General features: G+C 33.9%; 2 long non-coding RNA genes across 5 annotated transcripts in view; one reads left to right on the top strand and one right to left on the bottom strand.

The window, feature by feature from the left end:
* LOC112652242 (uncharacterized) overlaps positions 1–7834 on the top strand; it is an 87779-nt gene extending 79945 nt beyond the window's left edge. Inside the window, exons 7-9 of one of the 2 annotated variants that reach the window (XR_007401657.1) lie at positions 1682–1778; positions 3792–3880; positions 7708–7834. This is a non-coding gene — a long non-coding RNA (uncharacterized LOC112652242). The remainder of the gene's footprint in view (positions 1–1681; positions 1779–3791; positions 3881–7707) is intronic. The other variant, XR_003131302.2, reaches the window with a different exon arrangement.
* The window catches only part of LOC112652243 (uncharacterized), an 85903-nt gene that overhangs the window by 40008 nt on the left and 23636 nt on the right, over positions 1–22259 (bottom strand). For 2 of the 3 annotated variants that reach the window (XR_007401658.1, XR_004809976.2), the window contains exons 1-3: positions 17238–17481; positions 7657–7806; positions 6504–6586 (exon numbers count right to left, since the gene is read on the bottom strand). This is a non-coding gene — a long non-coding RNA (uncharacterized LOC112652243). Of the gene's footprint in view, positions 1–6503; positions 6587–7656; positions 7807–17237; positions 17482–22259 lie in introns of those variants that run through there. The other variant, XR_003131303.2, reaches the window with a different exon arrangement.

The raw sequence follows: 22259 nt of genomic DNA, 5'->3' as shown, positions 1-22259 counted from the left end.
TCACAAACTTATATTCTTATAGTTCTTGAGGCCAGAAGTTTAAAATGGGTCTCAGGGGGATAAAATCAAGCTGTCAACAGAGCTGTGTTCCTTCTGGGGTCACTAGGAGAAAAGATGCCCTTTTGCCTTAAGGGTTTCTCAAGGCCACCCATTTTCCTTTGTTTAGACTTGTATGGCCATATGCCTGGATTTCCACTTGTCTGCCTCCCTCTTCTTTTTTTTTTTTGAGAGCCTTGTGATTAGCTTGGATTTAAGGGAATAACTTAGGATACTGTCCCCACCTCAAGGCCCTTAATTTAATCACATCTTCAAAGTCCCTTTTGCTACATAAGACAACACACTCATAAATTCCAAGGATTAGGACCTGGCCATCTTCCGGGAGCCATTATTCAGCTAACATATATCATATTCCAGATTGTAACAGAGTGCTTCTCCACCAGGGAAATAATTTTGAGACTCATTCTTCTTCTTTATAACACAAGAGAACAAGGAAACGGCATTTAGTAAGCACCAGCAATGTAATTAGAACTACTCTGTTACTTTCCCATAAATTATCACAATTAAGCCATTATATGCTAAATGTATATTGAGCATTTCCTTGTAGCTACTTTTCCATGTGTGAGATACTGGGCATCAAGTGGCTACCTAGACACAAGGCTGGCCTCTTATGCACTGAATGCTCTAGTGTGTTTGATGGCAATAAAAACAAATGAATGAGGAAAGAAAAAGAAAAAGTCATTGCTATTGAGAAATATTTTACAAGAAGAACAGACATGGTGACTTACTATAAAGTAATAGGTAAAGGTTTATTTTAATTATAAAAGGAACACATGAGTTGTCTTTTATATTAAGACTCAAAAATGAAAGTCATTCCCAGGAAGACTTGATATGTTATTACTCTCACAGACCCAACTGAATAATTTGCCTACATCATACAGCTACTATAATAGTAAAGTTGGAATTCAAGTCCAGATCTTCTGAGTAAAAGTAAAAGGAATTTTTGTGTGCCTAACTGGCACTAGGCTGTGGCTACTTTAATGTACAGGCAACAGGGTGAAGGGGCGTGAATTTGCACCTCCTCTTTCCTGACAACATTTTGGCAGTGTCTTTGCACATTATCGATTGTCACAAATTAGGTAAATGTGCTACTAGCATCTAGCTGGTCAAGGCCAGAGATGCTCTTAAACATTATATAGATACCTGACAGTCCCTCCCCCAACAACAAAGACTTATTCAACTTAAAATGTCTGTTTTGTTGAGGTTGAGCGTCAATCAGACGCTGATCATGAATGTCTGATCAATATACATGTGGTGAACAATGGTAATTTTAAGAAAATGGGAATGTAGTCACTCTGGGATTGTAGAAATTATATGTTCCATATAAAACAGATGTAAAGTTAGTGGGTATTCAACAAATGATAGTAGTAATAACAAGGGCAATACTGATGATGATGATGATGATGATGATGATATATAGGAAGAAAATGTGACAGTGAAGGAAGAGTGTATTTTTTGACAGGGGCTTTGTCTCTACTCACAGATTCTGGGTATGTCTAATTTCAGTTGACAGATATGATGTGGCTGTCAAATATTATTGCTCCTAGAAAGACCTATATCCATTGTCAGTATAACTTAAATATTTGTGTCACTGTATACCCAGAGCTCCAATTCTCTTTCTCAGATCATGGATGAATTGGTATTTTTATTGGCTATCTTGACTGATGTGCGGAAATTTGGTGAAATTCATTGTTAAAGACTCATCTTGAAAAGTGCAATTGGTGAGGAAGGTGATAATACCTTAATTTATATTGTGCTTTACAATTTTCAAGTATTTTCTATGCATAATTTCATTTGGTCCCATGTAATTCTGTAAATTATTCATACCAATTCCTTCCTACACTTCTTTCATATTATGTATCAGAAATATAAATTGTCTTTTTACTATCCCTTAAGATATTGCAGATGCCATGAAAATCTGGAATAAACACATTTCTTGTAACTATTCTAATTTTTTTTCAGTACTGCAATGACCACAGTCTGCATTTAATTTGAGAATATTTTAATGTTTTAAAAAATATCTATAGTTACTTGCTCCCTAAAATTATTTTAAAAATTTTATATAATTTATATATTACATAATTTTTATATTTATGATTTAATTATATATATAGAGAGACATAACACATAAGCAGAAAAGAGTACAAAGCGTAAATCATAAAGGTTTTCACAAAGTACCAATTAAGAAAAGGAATATTACAAGTTCCCCAAAGTCTCCCCTTTGGCCTTAAGTCACTATCCTCAAGGCTTCTCATTTTAATGCAGATAAATTTACATTACAATAAAATGTATTATCTTAATTGTGAAATTGTGTGAGATTCAACCATTTCATATACCAACTTAATGATGAAACTGTTACCCAGATAGGATCCAGAACATTTCCCTCACATCAAGAAATCCCTCCACACTCCTTTCTTGTCAATATTCTTTCCTCATTCAGGCAATCATTTTTTAATTTATATCATCATAGATTTTTATTGTGCTCTTTCACTTTATATAAATAGCAATATCTGTTTTTTATATAAATGTGTGCAGGTATGTATACATGTAAGAATATGGCTTCTTTGCTCAGCATATTTTTGAGTTTCACCCATTTCATTGCAAGTAATTAGTTTGTTTCATTTTTTTATTGCTGAAATACATTGTACAAATATACCATCATCCATCTATCCAGTCTCCTTTGAACGGACATTTGGTTTACATCCAGTTTTAGGCTTTATAAAAATGATTGCCATGGACATTCTTGTATGTATCTTTTAATTTACATATATATGTATATATGTATATATGTGTGTGTGTGTGTGTGTGTGTGTGTGTGTGTATTTTGGGTAAATGTCTTGAAGTAGAGCTGCTATGCTACATGGTGGAGATATGCAAAAGCTGCTAGGTAAATTTTAGCAACAATTCTAATCTTTCAGATCTAAAACAAGACCAATACAAAAAAAAATAAAAGACCAATACAGAAGCAAACATAATCACTTTATTGTGTGTCATAAGCAAAATTATCGTTTAAAATATAATGAGACTTTTTTACTAACATTTATTTATTTATTTATTTATTTATTTATTTATTTATTTATTATAGTCACAGAGAGAAAGAGCGAGAGAGAGAGAGAGAGAGAGGCAGAGACACAGGCAGAGGGAGAACCAGGCCCCATGCAGGGAGTCCGATGTGGGACTCGATCCTGGAACTCCAGGATCGCGCCCTGGGCCAAAGGCAGGCGCTAAACCTCTGCGCCACCCAGGGATCCCGACTTTTTTACTAACCTTGATCTTCTTCTTACCCCACATACTGGAGAATTCATAAATGAGAAGTTAGGAGTGTTAAGAGAAATAGATGGTGCATGGTTTCCTACTGATGCAATAAGAAACTACCAAAAGCTTATTGACTCAAAAGAAAAAGTCTGAAGTTTGTCACATTCACAGTTTCTGTGCTTTTCTTATCCCACTGCAGCAGTACTTGTCTGTTTGAAGTCAAAATTGGTCAAGAGATTTTAGAAATATCCCGGTGAATCGCCCGTTTGCCAAATTTAAGCTTATCTGTTTCCATTTGTGTATTAGGAGGTCTCAATCCTCCAAATCATCAGGGTAAATTATCCCTTCTAAGAAAATATTTTTTCCCCTTTGACTTTTTTGGTATTAGAAACCTAATCGTTATCAGCCCAACCTATCATTCAGTGTTTAAGTAACTAACCGTTTCCCCTACTTGAAGTATTTCCCTTCTAAACTTGCAGAGTTGTGAAGACTGGCATTGAAATTCTCCAGGTGAACCCCTGAAGTGATGGGAAGCAGAGTGACTTACATTTCGCCTTTCTCCTCACAGGTACAATGCACCTTAAACTATGATAATCTCCTGTACAAGAAATATTTCACTACGTTTGCAGTAGTCCACCACCAGCCTCCAGATCCACCTTGGTTTTGAAGGGTTAGACTGATAAAATTAGATGGGATGTGATAGCAGTCACTACCATTCATCCTCATCTTTCACATCTTCACAGATGACACCAATTTCTGCAGTGTTCTCAGGGATTTGATTTGATTTTTAAAATTTGCTTTCTCTAGAAAAGCGAGTCAGTTTTAATGGTTTCCATTTAGGCTATCTGACTATAGCAGCCTTTATTTTACCAGCAAATGAACCAAAGTGGAGTGTCTGCAAAGTATCAACTGTCTCCTTTCCTATTATGTATTCCAAGATTAAAACAAAAACAAAAACTGTGTGTGTCCCAGTAAATGTGCAGCATGCCAGACTTTGCACAGGATTCCATTAACTTGTCCACCATTCACTTCTACTCTAACAGAGAAAGCATGATTATGCTTTGGGTCCTGGATATTTATGTGAACAGCCCAGCAGGCCTTGAAATGGCGTTGTCTCTTTGCCCTCATGTATGCCTAGCTAGCCAAATGGCTATAGGTTGCAAATTCATTACCATATAGTAATAGGATTGTAGAGTCTTTCTTCCTGGGCATCTGAATTCTCTTCCAGTGAATAGGTTTGGATCAGAAAACCAGCTCATTCTGGCAACAAACAATACACAATACACTGCGACTTTGGTGGGGGAAGATGGCCTCAGTCTCTTGATCATCAGCACCACCCTTGCTGGCTGCCTATCTCTCCTGCCTCTGGAGATACTGTTTTCTTTTAACTATCTCCATATGTCTCTGTGAGTTAGAACTTCCTAATGGCTACTCACCCTTGCCTCTCCTTAGACCTATCTTTCTTCTAATAATTAACTGCCATCACTTTGCTTCCATGATTTCTGGGCTCAACCATCCCCATAACTATCAGGGAGCTAAACGAAACTCAGTCTATAATAAAATCTCTTAGGGTCGACAGTGGCTTAGAAAGAACACCCACCACTGAATTTCTCAATTTTGTTTGTGTCTCTCTCAGAAACAAATCCCTTAAAGTTTTGGCCTTAGCATAAAACATAGGCAAAGTTCTCATTTCTCACTGTTTTAGTGAGGCACAATTAATGCACCATAAATCACACAAGTTTAAAGTATACCACTTGGTAATTTTTGACGTATGCATTCATCTATGAAACCATCACCACAATCAAGGTAACGATATATATCCATCACCCCAAAGTTTTTATAATCCTTTATGCAAATCAACCTCTCCACTAGAGCCACCACAGTGTCTCATCTCCATGCTACCACCGAATTGCTTTTCGTCACTATAAGGTTAGCCTGCAATTTTTTGAATTTTAAATGAATAGAATCTTTCATAAGCTATATCGAGAAAAAAGGTGAATTTTACTGTATGCAAATTACACCTCAAGAAATTACACCAATAAAAAGATTAAATATTTGATCAGTTTAAAAAGCATTTTTCTAAAAAACATTAAAAATAAATAAAAAAGCGTTTCTCTTTTAGCACAAGGTCACACAACTAAACAGTGGTAGATTTGAGGATCCAACTCAGTCAGTCTGACTCCAGAACTCCGTTTTAAACCATTTCAATTAGAATGTGCATTTATTTTAATATAATAGAATATTATTTTAATGTGCTAATTTTCAAAATTCACTTATTAGGAATCACGAACTTCCAGACTCTTAACATATTACTGTAGCAGTGATGTCTTTGGAATTCTAATTTTTTTAATAATAAATTTATTTTTTATTGGTGTTCAATTTGCCAACATACAGAATAAAACCCAGTGCTCATCCCGTCAAGTGCCCCCCTCAGTGCCCTCCACCCAGTCACCCCTACCCCCCGCCCTCCTCCACTTCTACCACCCCTAGTTCGTTTCCCAGAGTTAGGAGTTCTCCATGTTCTGTCTCCCTTGCTGATATTTCCCACACATTTCTTCTCCCTTCCCTTATATTCCCTTTCACTATTATTTATATTCCCCAAATGAATGAGACCATATAATGTTTGTCCTTCTCTGATTGACTTATTTCATGGAATTCTAATTAAAAAGGTTCATATCTCATAAATATAAGGATTCTGCGAGGAGACTTTTAAGCCTCCCATCTCTCCAAAGACCTAAACACAGCTACTACACGTAGTTCAGTTCAAAAAGCTCTATTATGTTAATAATTTTTTAAAGTGCAAAATTGTATTTGGATTATTATAATTACATGTTAACTTATATCAAATATTATAATTGATAGTAACCAAAGAGTATACAGTCATAGAATATAGGCACTTAATGGAATTCCAAAGATTATTGATCTAATGTCTCTTTGGCACTTAAGGAAAACAGAGTCCATAACAGTACGTGACTTGTTTGATATTACACAGTTCCTTAGTTGAGAAAAAGTCAGAATTAACCCCAAGTTCTCTGATTTGGACTAATACTCTGTCTTCACTCATATCATCTTGGGGCTGAGAGTCCATACTATCCAGGCTACTTGAGAAGAGGCACCATGATTTTGTACATAAACCATAAGGTAATCAATCAGCTTGAAGGGCTCTTATCTATATTGATTTCTATATTTACCTTATAGGAAATGTATCCCACTTGAATTATGAGAAGTTTGGCACAACTTCTCATATATTGGAAGAATTACTATAAAGGCAGCCCTGATGAGGAAAATAGTAATTCTGTTAGTCAGGTTTCAGGATATCAGATAAATCACCTAACCACATCTTTACTGTAGACTAAAACTCTATTTATACATTGCCACACATGAAGAGAGATGAAGTTTCATTCCTGAATTCATGAAAAATACAGAAGTACTCTCTTTTTGCCTCTTTCTAAGTGGTGAGGTTGCTTCTTGCATGCTAGTACCCAGAAATATATAGTCATCAGATAAGAAGCATATATACATTTTATGGAAATTTACTGAGTATGCCATCCATATTAAAACTAATTTTAGGAAAAGTCACAATGTCTCCACATCGTTAAATGGTGGTTTTCAAAATAAGTTTAGATATTAGTTATACCAACTCCCTCTCTAGTAATAGAGGTAATTAGTGAAAAGATTTAGCTTTACATTAAAGTAAAAGAATTAAATAGAAGTAAGAAGGCAATTTATTTAAAGTCCACATGGCCACCCCGATTATATTCTTACTGTCGGATATAAACTTAACTTTTGCTCTTTCAAGGAGCCCGGGATCCTTATAGCCAGGGCACACTGAAATTATTCAAACTATCCTATGCTAACCATACTGCATTACCCATTCGTTCTAATGAAAACAATAAAAGATCTGGCCCTTACTTTTCCCTGGCCCCTTTGGCCTCCTGGTCAACACTGGTGCTAGTTCTATAAGGCATAAAACTATATGCTTCTTTTGGGAGGAATTGTAATGAACATAAAATTCTGAGTACTTTTTAAAACACGCATTAACTTCACTGCTATAAATGAGTCCAACTGGTATTAATACTGATAGAAAAAGGGCCAAAATTACATTATATTTCCTTGGGAAAAAAAAAGAAAAGAAATGCTGAATGGTAGCATATACTTTATCTAAAACTCTATTTTTGCACAAAATTCTATCAACAAGAAGGACAAATTCAATTAGATAGGAAACATCCCCAGGCTAGAAGATAGAACCTTAGGGTTTTCGGTTCTGATTTTGTTTTGTTTTGTCTGAACTCTGCCATTAACAAATAATGTGTTCTTGAGTAAATCAAATATAGCTCTACTCACTTTCCTCTTTTGTCTGATAGCACAGTGACATTTGTCCTCTCCATTTGACAGGATATCTCTGAGTAACGTTTCCGCAGGCATTTATTGAAACTCTACAATGTGGCAACAACTTGCTAGACCACCAAGTACAAAGATGAATGAGCTTGACACCTACCATTAAAGAAAATGAAAATTATAGGTAAATGTGCCTTGGAGAGTTAAAACAGTTATATAAGTTTGAAGTAATTTTTGTCATTATCACTTTTATTACCTGCAAATTAATATTCTGATAAAATGTGAACAAAGGTTTCATACATGAAGATTTCCCAGGAACCTGGGAGGCTCTGCATTAAATCCAACTAATAAATGCAAGAAAATAATGAATACACTGTTTCTAAAAGAACATACAGTGGGAGACAAGGGACTAAAAGACCCCTGTATAGGATCTGGAACAGTACACCATACTGCTTGCTCCCAGATCTGATTGACTCTGCATAGCGTGACCCAAGATCCTTTCTTAGACACTCTCAAATTTTACATTATCTGTATTCTCTGCGTAAAAGGGTGTCTCTGCCCATTACAGTGCAAAAGGGCTTTTTTCCCTTGTGTATCCCAATTCTACAGATTTTTTTCTAAACCATGTGATGTTTTCTCCTCTCACACATAAAAGGTAGGTATTGCAAAATGGTACTAAATGTATATGTGTAATCACACATAGTCACTAAATATGTGCATTAAAATATTAAATATTATTGAAATAATATTTGGAAATAATTTATAAATTGTATAGACCTTATTTTTTTAGAAGTTTATGAATTATGACTTTATTATTCATGCAAACAATGCCAATCTATCAACAACACACTCAGACACGCACAGTAATTAAATTCAGCCATCTGTGATATTTTGCCAAGTTTTGTCGCATAAAAACTATAGCTTTACACATATTAAACAAAAGAAAATTATAAAACATTTAACAATATTCTCAGGGATAATTATAACCACATAATAAAGAGATTTAAAAAGTTAGTAACTGATTTTCTTTGGTGAGATGAGGACTATTAATTATTCTCCCACCCCAATATCCTGATTTTTTAAATTCTCTTTTATATAGAAGGATGATAGCATTTAAAAGAGTGTTTTAAAAATGTACTTTTTAATTTATTTCCCCCAAATTGTATTTTATTTTGGGCATTTAAAAATAAATTCTGTAGAATGTACCTTAAGATATTACAGTAAGCAGAAAAAAACTTTTCTTAATAAGTTATATTCAAAAAATGGAAAGGAGGGTATAAGAAAAAGTTATTTAAGCATATAGTTCTTGAAGCCTCAGCATTATGTAACTGAACTTTCAAAAATATATTTAACCTGAATTTTTGGAACTTCCACCATTTGATTATAGCTAATACGGGTGATATTTACCCAAATCAAGTTTGACTTGATTCTTCTTGCCCATAATGCTGCATATTTATTTCTAAGATGTAATCTATGCTAAATTTGAGGAAACACACAAAAATGTTTATTTTTAGGATCTAGTCACCTAATTGAATCTTAATATCAGTTTTCCTGTTTTGGAGGTATAACTCTATAATTCATGTAAGAAATTATTACACATTTTTCATATTCCCTCATATACAAAAGTTTATTTTCTGAATATCATTGTCTACAATCAAAATGCAGATATTGTAATTTAATAATTTATCTCTAAGCTAATTCATCTTTTTAATTTTATCTTGCATCATTATTGCATTTTCCATAAATACAATCTTAAATCTTTTATTTTTAATATCTTTTTCATATTTTAGAAAAAGATTTACTTATTTATTTTAGAGAGATGGAGAGAGAGAGCGAGAACACGGAGGGTGAAGGGCAGAAGGAGAGAATCTTCAAGCCGACTCCCCACTAAGCACAGAGCCCACAGCCTCGCGGGGCTGGATCCCACCACCAATGCAATCATGACCTGAGCTGAACCAAGAACTGGACCTTTAACCAACTGAACCACCCAGGCGTCCCTTTTACATTTTTTTAAATGAAAATATAGTTGACAATGTTACATTAGTTTCAGAGACACAGCACAGTGATTCAACAACTCACTCCATGACTTATTCATATCATAACTGAATTAAAATATTTTAATAATAAAAAGACTTTCCCTACTAATGACTTAAAAAAAAAACCTATTAAAATACAAAATGCATCGGGGCACCCTGGGTAGCTCAGTCAGTTAAGTATCCAGCTCTTAATGTCACCTCAGGTCATGATCTCAAGGTGTGAGATCGAGCCCTGCTTTGGGCTTCATGTTCAGAGTGGGGCCTGCTTAAAATTTTCTTTCTCTCTGCCCCAGCTCTCTCTTTCTCTAAAATAATAATTTAATAAGTCTTTAAAAAATTCAAAATCCATCATAGCAAAACAGATAATAAACTGCATACTCCTTTAGAAAAGGAGTCACTTATTTAATATTACCTTATGGAATGATACTTTTTCATACTTTCATAAGCACTTGATCTTAGCCAAAAGGCCAAGAAGCGATCATCATACTTTCATAAAAAAAAAAATAAGTTAAGCCAAAATTTTGAATTACTAAATTAGACTTTAGGTATCAGTCATATATTTCATACTAAAGTTTTCCAATCTTCCTTCCCAAACTTTCAGAATATTATTTGGTTTGGGGGAGAAAGACTTCTAGCAGGATTTTAAGAATTAGAGCAAGAAAGTGGCTCGCTTTGTGCCAAGAGCTTCTCTTCAATATCTTTATTGCTTTATTGAATGGAGATGGAGGCAGCAATATGGTTGGGGATGCAGCTTGGATACATTTCTTGAAGATGCAGCCCCAAATCACTTCATATGAGGATAAGACTTTTGTGAATTTTTAGACAATGACATAGATGGAGTACTAATAACTTGGGGGCGTAGAGGTACCGTTATCCTCCTGTTGACAGTGCCACTTACTTCTTTCCAGAGTCACAGAGAATAGGTCCTGAGGACAATCACAAAAGGCTATCTATTTTTCAGTTTGATAGCAAGAATAAATAATCTGAAGCTAAGTCATCTCTTATGCACAGTGCTAAATAAGAAAAGAAAGAAAAATATTCTGCAAAATTGGCAAGCAGCAATGGGGACGTGTAACGCCTTTGACTGAAAGGTAGAACAAAAAGGGCTGTCTTGATAAATTCGTATGTTTGGTTATAATTTATTTTCCCATATTGGTAATGGCATAGCCCTAGATTACAGAGTTATGAATTAGAGAAGTATGATATCCTATTCATTCATTTATTAATTCAATCAACAACATATTATTGACTGCCTAATGTTTCCTTCCACTCTATACATTGAAATTACAATAAAGAAAAAGTCATAGCTCTTCATTGTAACTCATTTGCTGTAAAATATCGCAAAGAGATACAAAGACTTAAAAAGCTATAAATAATGTATTTCCACATATTTCCACATACATGCTTTGACCAGTTTAAGTACAAGAGGTTCTGGGAACACATAGAAGGAACAAATCTTATTCAGTCCTGGGAATTATTCATCTTTGATTTGCTTGAATAATTTGTGATAAAGATTAATTTCAAGTCTAGATGACTCAAATTATTGTTTTTAATAGCGTTAATATCCTCTAAATAGATAGGGCTATGCTGTAGATAATTAGCGTCAGAACACTTGAATACAAAAAGTGTTTTTGTATTTTGACCTTAACAAAAACAGTTGTGAAACAATGAAGTCTGATGTCCCACTTTCAGACAGTAAGAATTCCTCACCTATACAAGAATATTTAATGATTCAAGAACCTCAACTAACCCCAAAAAAGACAAAGAAAAAGGATGCCACACAAGCACGTTTTCAGTTCTTAAACCAAAAATAAAGAGTAAATCTTGAAAACAACCAGAGTAAAAAAGAGACAATACACAAACGTCTCATCAGAAACTGAAAACACCAAAATACCGTAAACTCTTTAAAGTGCTGAAAGAGATAAAAAGCCATCCAAAATTTTAAACCCAGTAAAAGTACCCTCTAAAAATTTTATTTTTAAGTGAAGATTATCAGATAAGTGAGAGAATTAGTAACCAGCCGAACTCAACTACGAGATTCTTAAGCAACAGCGTAAAATGAAATACCAGACTTGGAAAAGAAGAGCACCAAAAATGGTATTTAACTTGATTAAACAAAAAATTTTTCTCTAAAACGTTCTAAAAAATGTTCCTTTATTCATAAACTTGATGCAAGTTTACAAAATTTGCTATACCTTGACAAATAACCTTTCAATGAAAACTAAGCCCAAAAAACAAAGCATGCCGAATGTACAGCTGTCAATCTGTTACCTATATGGATATTAGAGAATTCAGCAACATATTCACGACTTAGCTTTAGGTGTAGGAACCTTAATACTTTAAATAATTCTGCTTTGTCATTTGTTATCTGAGAAATTGGCAACCAGAATCTCATACAAATGTAACAAGTGAATAAGAATGCCAGAAAATATTTTCTACTTCCTCTGAACCAAAATAGAATAAAAATAAATTAAACACCCAATGCAAAAGCGCCAAGTCTCTCAGATGTGGTTTACAAAGTTAAATGCTGAATCTTAAAGCAAATGCCTAAGCGACACTTTTGAATTTTGTAGCTGGTTGGTGCAGGAAAATGTACTTTTGGATTTCTTTTTAAAACTATTTAATAAATGGAACTTACTTTTAAATAAAATTTCTTTTCTCCATGTAATTTCCTTAAAAGATAATTAAATTTTAAATAAAAATAACAGTAAAATGAGTTTATAGCAGATATTCAAATGACCATATGACTGTAACAGCAAGAAGAGTGTGAGGAAAATGAAAGTATAGTTTGTAAGTGCTATAAGCATGAAGATTTTATATATAGTGAGAAATAAAATGTGTAATTTCTTAAGTGAATTGAGATGTGGGGATAAATATACACTATTAATTCTAAGTAAATTCTAAGATGTTTACAATGCATCATGAAATACCTAAATGATAGGGAAAAAGGATAGTTGGATGGGTGGATAGATGATAGATAGATAGATAGATAGATAGATAGATAGATAGATATTAGATAGATGATAGAATAAAAATAAAAAGGCCAATATAGAGACAGCAATGGAATATTGAAAAAAATCGACTGAAAAGTAGGCAAGAAAGTAGCAACTGAGAAACAAAAGTGGAATAGTCAAATGGAAAACCAAAGGTAAGATGTAATTATAATTTTATTACAAATGGACTACATCCTCCAAATGAAAGGGCAAGAGTATCATTCCTTGTGATAAACTTCCTACAATATAAGACATGCAGATGTATATATACCAGGCAGTTGGCTGAAATAGCAAAACAGATTTTATTTGATTTCTTGCAATATGGGAGGGAGACATCAGTACAGAACTGAGCTCAACTCTGAATACAATGAGGACAGCTAACGATTTCCGGCCAATGAGCAGAGTGATCAGTGGAAGGAAAACTACTAAGAGGACAAATCAAAAGTAGGGAGATTCTTGATGAACTGTCCTAACAGGATTATTGCCAACAACAGGCCAAAGACACAGACATCAACAGTGGGGTTGATGACCTTGATCGAATATCAAGGGTAGGAGGATTCCTGCTAAAATGACTTTGCAGGATTCTTTGCTAGAACTGAATTGGGCAGGTCAAGGGCAGGGCAGCCACTAAACCTGAGACATAGTCAAGAAGAGGGCTCAGATGATTGATTCTAAAGTTTGGCCAATCATTTGTACTTTAAAAATGTAAAAACAAAAGTAGGATGAAGTGAAATAAGTGATAAATCCATAAAATGTAAACAAAAGAGACATGGAAGTTTATGTGAAGGATAATGCAGCGATTAAAGTAGACTTTGAGAAACAGAATGTAATATGTTACAATGATAAATACATCAATCCATCAGGAAGACATAATTTGTTAAAAGCTTCAAAATAGAGGAAAAAATGCACAAAATGAAGAAAAGAGAAAAACAATCATTGTGAGAGATTTTAACATCCATTTCAGAGTACTACAATAAGTAGACAAAATTCAATAAGGCTATCAAACACCTGGTCAATACTATCAGCCAGATCGAGTCACATGTTTGATAGTCACTGCATATGATAATGAGAGATGTAGAAATAAATGAAATGAAAAGTTAAAAAAAAGTTTAGGGATCCCTGGGTGGCGCAGCGGTTTGGCGCCTGCCTTTGGCCCAGGGCGCGATCCTGGAGATCCGGGATCGAATCCCACATCGGGCTCCCGGTGCATGGAGCCTGCTTCTCCCTCTGCCTGTATCTCTGCGCCTCTCTCTCTCTCTCTGTGACTATCATAAATAAATAAAAATTAAAAAAAAAAAAAGTTTATAAGCCAATTTTTTTTTTGAAAAAAAAAAGATAACAAAATTGATGCTTTCCAACAAATTAAGAAAACAGTGGGGAAAATGCATATTACCAATATCAGGAATGGAAATGATCACTATGGATGCTATGCAAATTAGGGACTGTAATGAAAATTTATTAATCTATGTTCAACAATTTAGTTGACAGACACATTTCTTTAAAAAACACATTTAGCAAGCGTAATTCAAGAATACATGTTAAAAGTGAATAGTCACATATCTATTAAACAAATACGATTTTTATTTAAAGGGGAAAAAAGGGGCATCTGGGTGACTCGGCCATTTAAGTGTCTGACTCTTGATTTCTGTTTATGTCGTAATCTCAGAGTCCTGAGATCAAGCCCCAAGTGTTGGGCTCTGTGCTAAGTGTGGAGATTGCCTGAGATTCTCTTTCTCTCTCCCTCTGCTTCTCTTCCAACTTGCATGCTCTCAATCTCTCTAAAAAAAACATAAAATTAAATTTATAAAATAAAAATAAAAGGGAAAAAGTAAAACTATTTGCATTCAAAAATACTGAAATAAAATTTAAGCAAAATTTCAGGTAAATTTTTATACAAACGCTTTCATCAAGTACAGGGGGCAACACACTTCAGCTCACTGTGAAGTCAGCATAAGCCTGCTACTAAATTTAGCCCCATACATATATTACAAAAATAGAATAGAGACCAGAGGCCTAAAGAACACAAGTGCAAAAATCCTCAACAAAATTTCATTAAATAAAATCTAGTAATAATTGGTAATATTATGTCCCAGTGAGTTTCATCCCAGTAATAAAAGGTTACTTACATATTTGAAAATTAATCAACTTATATCAGTATTTTAACAAAATAAGAGATAAAGGACTCAAAACATTCATTGTAAAAATAAATCTGAATTCATCCATATTCATGATAAAATCACTAAGAAAATTACAACAGATGATAACCTCCTCATTTTACATAGAACTTTTATTAAAATATCAGATAGCCTCATATTAAAGGTAAGCTATTGAATATTTTCATACCATGTACATGATTCGGAAGACTCGATAGTGTTAAGATGTAAATTTTCCACAAATTGGCCTATAAATGCTATTTAACCATTACAGGATTATTTTTGGAAAGAATGATAAGCTGGTAGCAAAATTCAGATGAAAACTCCGTGGGCCTGGAATAGCTAAAATGAACTTGAAAAAAAGTTGAAGGATTTATACAGCCCAATTTCAAGACTATAAAGCTACAGACATTAAGATAGTAGTACAGTGATGAAAAGAGATAAGGATCAATGAAACAGAATTGACACCTTGAAAGAGAGTCACATGTCTCTGGCCAATTGATTTTCCAAAAAGGCTGTTAAGGAAATTCAGAGGAGAAATTATACTCTTTTCAAAATGGATACTCTTCAACAAATGGTGATAAAAGAATTGGACATCTATAATAATAATAAAAGAACCTCAGTCCCAGCTTCACATCATACTGAAAAACTAACTTTAAATTGGCCATAGACCTAAACTTAAAAGTGAAATCCAAAATACATCTAGAAGAAAACATAAGAAAAAAATCTTTAAAAATGGAACAGCACAAAAACACTATTAAAACAAGTGATGAATTAGACTTTGTAAAAAAGTTTTTTAATTCTATTTTCAAATGACACCAATAAAGGAATATAAAAACAAGCTACAGATGAGAAAATATTCAGATTGCAAATAAAGGACAAAGGACATGTATCTAGAATATATAAGGGACTCCTATAGGTCATTAATAAAAAGACGAGTAACATCATAAATACCTGGCAGATGACTTCTACAGGCATTTCACAAAAGAATATAAATGAAAGGCCAATGAGATAAAAAGATGTTCAATGGACGCAGTTTCATTTATGCAAGACGAATAAGTCCTAAAGATGTACTGTACAGCAGAGAGCCTACAGTTAATAATAGATTAACTAATTGATATAGTTAATAATCTATGTATTAAATACTTAAAAATTTGCCAAGAATGTGGATCTTATGTTGTGTTCCTTTCACAAAAAATAATTATAATAAACAAAGAGTTTAAGAGAAAACTTTTGGAGGCAATGAATATGTTGATGGAATAGACTTGTGATAGTTTCACAGACTTATATTTATCTCCCAATTGATCAATTTGTATACATTAAATTATGCACAGTTTTCTGAATATCAATCATACCTCAACAAAGTGGTTAAATATATATTCAAAACCATTAAAAGTTCAGGAAAAGTAAATTAAAACTCAATTCTCATTTCACACGCAAAAATTGCTAAAATAAAAATTGTTGGCAAGGACATGGAGCAGCTTGGTCCATCCTAAACTGCTGATCACAGTGTGAATATGGTACAACTACTTTGAAAACCAGTTTGGAAGATTGTTATAAATTTAGTCAGGCAGTAATTGTATAACCAGTCACTTTACTGCCAGGGATCTACCTAGCAGACTTATAAACATAGGTACACAAAAGTCCTATACCTAATTATTTATAACAAATTTGCTTGTAATATTCTAAATGTAATCAATTCAAGTTCCATGAACAGGTGAATAATAAACAAATTGTGATGAGGTAACACAAAGAAATACTGCTCAATGATAAGAAGGAATAATCAACTCATAACATGAACAAATCTCACAGGCAGTATGTTGATTAAAAGGAGCCGCTATCAGAGACTACTGTATATTTCTATTTATATGAATATTTAGAAGTGGCAAAAAACATCTATAGTGATAGAAATTAGGTTAGTAGTTACCAGGGCAGGGGCACCCGGGTGGCTGAGTGGTTGAGCATCTGCCTTCGGCTCAGGGTATGATCCCGGGGTCCCAGGATCGAGTCCTTCATTGGGGTTCCCCACAGGGAGCCTGCTTCTCCCTCTGCCTATGTCCCTGCCTCTCTCTGTGTCTCTCACAAATAAATAAATAAAATATTTAAAAATTAAAAAAAATAGTTATCAGGGCAGAAGTTGAGTGGGGATTAAGTGCAGACAGGTGTCAGGAAACTTCCTGTTTTTTAAATCATGATGGAGGTGGTCATTATATTAGTGTATACATTTATCAAACTTTCTACCAAAAGTCATATGATTTATCATACCCATATTTATTTTGATAAAATTGATTATAAGAAAAACAGAAAAATCAAATAAATATTTATTTTCTTTTTATGTAAGAGATAAGAGTGAAAATTGGCTTGAATTAAAAATTATAAGTACATTTCATAACTTTATTATTTACCTTTAAATTGTTGTTATAATGCAGTCATACATGTTAAATTTCCCCGGTCATCTCCTGGTCACTAGGTTCCTCTTTTTTAACGAAATGTTAATGCCTAAGCACAATATTTTCTCCCATACTTTGGTTTTGAAGGCAATGATCTAATTTATTGTTCTCCATTTTCCTCAAGTCAAGCAGTAAAAACCTCCAAGTATCTTTCCCCAATCTATACAAAGTCCAGTTGTTATATCGTCCTTCTTATCCCTGGTCCTAGAAACAAGAAGCCACAAAACAATACTGGTAGTTAGAGAGTTAGAGCTAGTTAGAGAACACTGGTAAAAAAAAAAAATCAGAAGGACAGGAATCTGGCTATTGTTTCTTCTGACAAAACATTTCTTTAAGAAAGTGAAATACTTTGAGCCAAACAGCTAGTTTAAATGTGTTTAAAGTGCTGATATGCAAATGCAGCTACAAAGAGCAAAAGAATGGTGAGATACCAGTCAAAACGTGGAAGACTTTTCTAACAAAGCTTAAAATAGAAATAAATAAATAAATAAATAAATAAATAAATAAATAAATATACATTCATATATAAATATAATAATATATTATAAATATCATAATATATATTTATTTTATAAATATTATAATATAATGTTTATGATATTATAATGTATAAATATATTATATATATAAGTATATATAATATATATTTATATCAGTTGTCATTTAATGCCCTTGGCATCACAGAAAATGTCCAAGCGTTTAGGAATTGCATTAAAGAATTGTCATCTAAAAAAATTAAAAAAAAAAAAAAAAAAAAAAAAGGGATCCCTGGGTGGCGCAGCGGTTTGGCGCCTGCCTTTGGCCCAGGGCGCGATCCTGGAGACCCGGGATCGAATCCCACGTCGGGCTCCCGGTGCATGGAGCCTGCTTCTCCCTCTGCCTGTGTCTCTGCCTCTCTCTCTCTCACTGTGTGCCTATCATAAATAAATAAAAAAATTAAAAAAAAAAAAAAAAAAAAAAAAAAAAAAAAAAAGAATTGTCATCTGACCAAACAGAATGGCAGTAGTCTCTGGGTTCAAACAGTATTAAGTTAGATACTGACTCAACAACTACTCCCCAGGTCATCTTGGAGACCTTAACTTCTTTGGGCTTCCTCCTCCCATATGTAGCATTGGATATCATCCTGGGTTGTTGTGAAGATTATATATAATACATGTGAACCATTTGGCCCTTATTATACTTTGTAACAATGATGTATAGGTGGAGATTTGCACTAAATTAGTTCGAAGTTCCTCTCTCATTCTAGATCTTATGATTCCAGACTTGCTGAGAGACCAGCCAAAATACTAACATTGGTAAAATGCAATTGTTTTTGTGCAATCACAATAATTACTTTAATCTTGTATTAATCAGGAGTCTGTAGAGAAACAGCACCAGGAGGGTGTGCATGTATGTGTGTATACAGAGAGAGAGACACACACACAGAAAGACAAAAAGACAGAGAGAACAAAGAAAGAAGGAAGACAAATGATGAACAAATTACGGACAGAGGAAGTCCCAAGGGGGAGCGGTAGGAGCTCTGTGTCCGTGCACACAATGACCATTTCAGCGTCAGCTAAGCATAGAGGACAAGACAATCAGACATCACAAGGAAAAACATCATTGGGAAGAATAGCTGCCAAAACGTTCCACTAATTAAAGCTCTTGGCTTCCTGCACATGCAGGAGAGGACAGGATGCAACAGCTTTTCTACTGAGCTTAATTTATTATAGAATTTGATGAAGATGTTCCTTGTCTTGGAATCAATAAGGCTTTAGGAATCATAAGGTTTTAAGTCTGCTGTTACTTATACATTCCTGCTCTTATTTTTAAAATGTTTAAAAATATTTCAAAGTTCAAATGGAAGAATGAATATATATATTTAAGCATAAAGTTAGATAAATGCAGATTAACTGTATTCGTTGAATGCAGGTATCCTCTGCGTCTTGTCACAGCCAGCCAGGCATTGTGCTAGTTGTGCTATGCAGATAGACAATGGGGGAGCTCACTGGATATGCATGGTGATAGATGCATAAATGGTTGTTTAGCAAGTAATACTTTGTACTATGAACCATTGAACCTTTCTCACTTTTCATCTATTTGCCTCTTCTCCAATTATTCTTAGTCACCCATTATTCCTTGAGGAAAGTTAACATTTTGATAGGGGACGCCAAGAAGAACAATGGGGACAATATTTGGTTTTAATTTGTATTTTATTTGAGTGTGGGTTCTTCAGTACAGTAAAAGAAGGCCTAAGTGAATCAAGGGCTATGACAGACAAAGAATGCATAGAGAAAAGAAATTAAAATACTGCTCCAGACTCCCTAGACCCAGACGTACATCATCAGGGCTAAAGGAGAGGGGAGAAAATGTGACATATCTTAAGGGGAAACAAACTGGGAGAAGCTGGAGATGAGGAGTCCTGAGAAAGCAGAGAGGACCAAATACAGTCTGGGGTCAAAGCCAAGGCATTTTGTAGAAGTTGAGCTAACTCCACACCATTCAAATGAACAATGTGCTTGTAGATGAGTCAAGCCAACTCTTATTCTGTAGAATGAGCAAAAGGCAACTGCAAAAGCAAAGCCAGTGTAATCAATGTCCTCTGTTTAGTCAATCTTTCCAACCAAATTTCTAGAAAACTAGTAAAATTGTTACAGAATTCTGACACTCACAAAGCCAGTAGAGAATAAAAACATGTATAATTTGATATGTACTTGGGTGAGGTTGGACAGTTGTTAAAGCATATCCAGTTATAACTGTAATTATACAAAATACTTATGTCCTACACTGGAGTTATGGGCCAAAGACCTTGAGTGCAGGAATAAAAAGAGGCAACTAAAATGCCTGGAGAAATAGAAAGAGAAGAGAAGTTTCAAAGCTGAATTTGTTTGCGTGTTATGGATCCATTTATGGTGCCTCTGTCCTGCCATCTTATATTGTCTACAGATTGTTCTGTTAAAATAGAATAGCTGAATAAATTGCACATGGGTTAGGGCAGAGAGAAGGACTGGGAAATGAGAAAGAAGCATTTTTAGTATTTCCTACCACAATGAAGAGGTGTGAAGAGAATCATTATGGAATGAGATGTTAAGCTGATGTTATCTTTCTTTAGGACAGATTTTCTTTATCAATATTTAAGACAGAGAAATTGATGAGATCCAAATGACATTGATTAAGTACATCAAAAGCCTCAGTTCAGTAGCATATGCATCAATCATATACTGACATCAACCCTTCAAAGCAAACCATCTAAAAAAAAACGACCAGAACAGGACATTTCTAGCATTATTAGCACAAAAGTTTAGAATCAGACATAAAACCCACAAAAGTCGAGAAACATAAGATTTTTGATGTCAGATTTAAACAGTGCTAGGCTGATAATCATAAAGGTAGTGGATATGCAGTTAGGTCACACTATATACCAGCTACTGTTCTAGCTGCTTTCATATTCAAATTCATTTAATCATCGAACCTAACCCATGGGGTAAATATCATTATCATCTCGACTTCACAGATGAGGACACTGAGTTCCGGAAAAATTAAATAACTTGCTCAATAAGGCAAACAAAAACAAAAAATTGAGTGACCAATCTTGTTTGATGCCACATAGTCAACAAGTGCTTAACTTGATATTTGTTGTTTTACAGACCCTTGTTCTATTTTGTGTTCTGTCCAAAATACTATATTGTATCTCCAAATTGAATTAATAATTTAAATTATCCTCAAAGGGTGTGGTAAATGCCTTAACATTTTTATTTATTTATATATTCTTTAAAATCATATTATATGGCGAAAAATATGTATGCTAATTATTGAATTTCTTTTAAAATGTTTTATTTTTTGTTTTATATTAATTACCTAGTTTTTAAATTAAAGGTTTTCAGTATTACCTTCCTATAGAGAATATATTTTAAAAGGATTAAGTAATTTAAACTAATACCTAATGGCATTGACCTCAAATTATACTCTAGAGGGAATTCTAAAATAACAATATGCTTAGCCTCTTCTAGCCCAAAGCATGGCCTAGATTCAAAAGTGATTTATCTCTTTTTTATTTTCCCAAAAGTAGAACATGATGAGAGATTAAAATTGGAGAAACACTCGAAGCATTTTAAACATCCTCCCTGTGCTTCATTCAGTTTTAATGTCTATTGAACTTGATAAAATATGATTAAAAAAACTTTGAATCAGTAAATGTCACTGAATTTGGCAGTTGACTCCACATGTAATCTGGATTAGCATTGATGGGATTGAAATTCTCTGGGTCTAATTATTCTTTTGCAGCTTCATTAAAATGGTGACTATTACAATCTTTGAAAAAATAAGCTGAATATTAATGGTCATTTTATATATAATTCAAGATAATAAAGTTTGAAAAATATATTTATAAATATTTATGAGAAAAACTCACCCATAAACATATTCAGAGTGCTATCTTTGCCATCTTAGTATATTCATATTATATTTCTGAATATATCTATATATAGATCTATATGGATATGAATATATATACATGCTATCTCTTTATATATATGAATAAGAATGAGCTCCTACTACAACATAAAGGGGTTTGTTATTAGTTTTTTTTAATTTTTAACTTTTTTAAAGATTTTATTTATTTATTCATGAGCCACACACAGAGAGAGGCAGAGACACAGGCAGAGGGAGAAACAGGCTCCCTGCAGGGACCCCGATGCGGCACTCGATCCCGGGACCCCGGGGTTACGACCCGAGCCAAAGGCAGATGGTCAACCACTGAGCCACCCAGGCGTCCCCCTATGTACGATTTTCATTAGTTTCACTCCACTAAAACAGGTGAAAAAAGTCGTATAGCATGAGATTAAGTATTGTAAAACAAAGTTGAAAATATAGAATAAATACTATGAAGAAATAGGCTACTATGAATGGCTTTGTATAATAGACTCAGGAAGGTTCCCCTCGTCCTGTACTTAATCCTCAATGGTTTTGATATTTGCTTACTTCCCAAACAGAACTGGT

Source organism: Canis lupus, chromosome 13, assembly GCF_003254725.2.
Source record: "Canis lupus dingo isolate Sandy chromosome 13, ASM325472v2, whole genome shotgun sequence".
Classification (NCBI taxonomy): Eukaryota; Metazoa; Chordata; class Mammalia; order Carnivora; family Canidae; genus Canis; species Canis lupus.
This window is presented reverse-complemented; position numbering and strand designations above follow the sequence as displayed.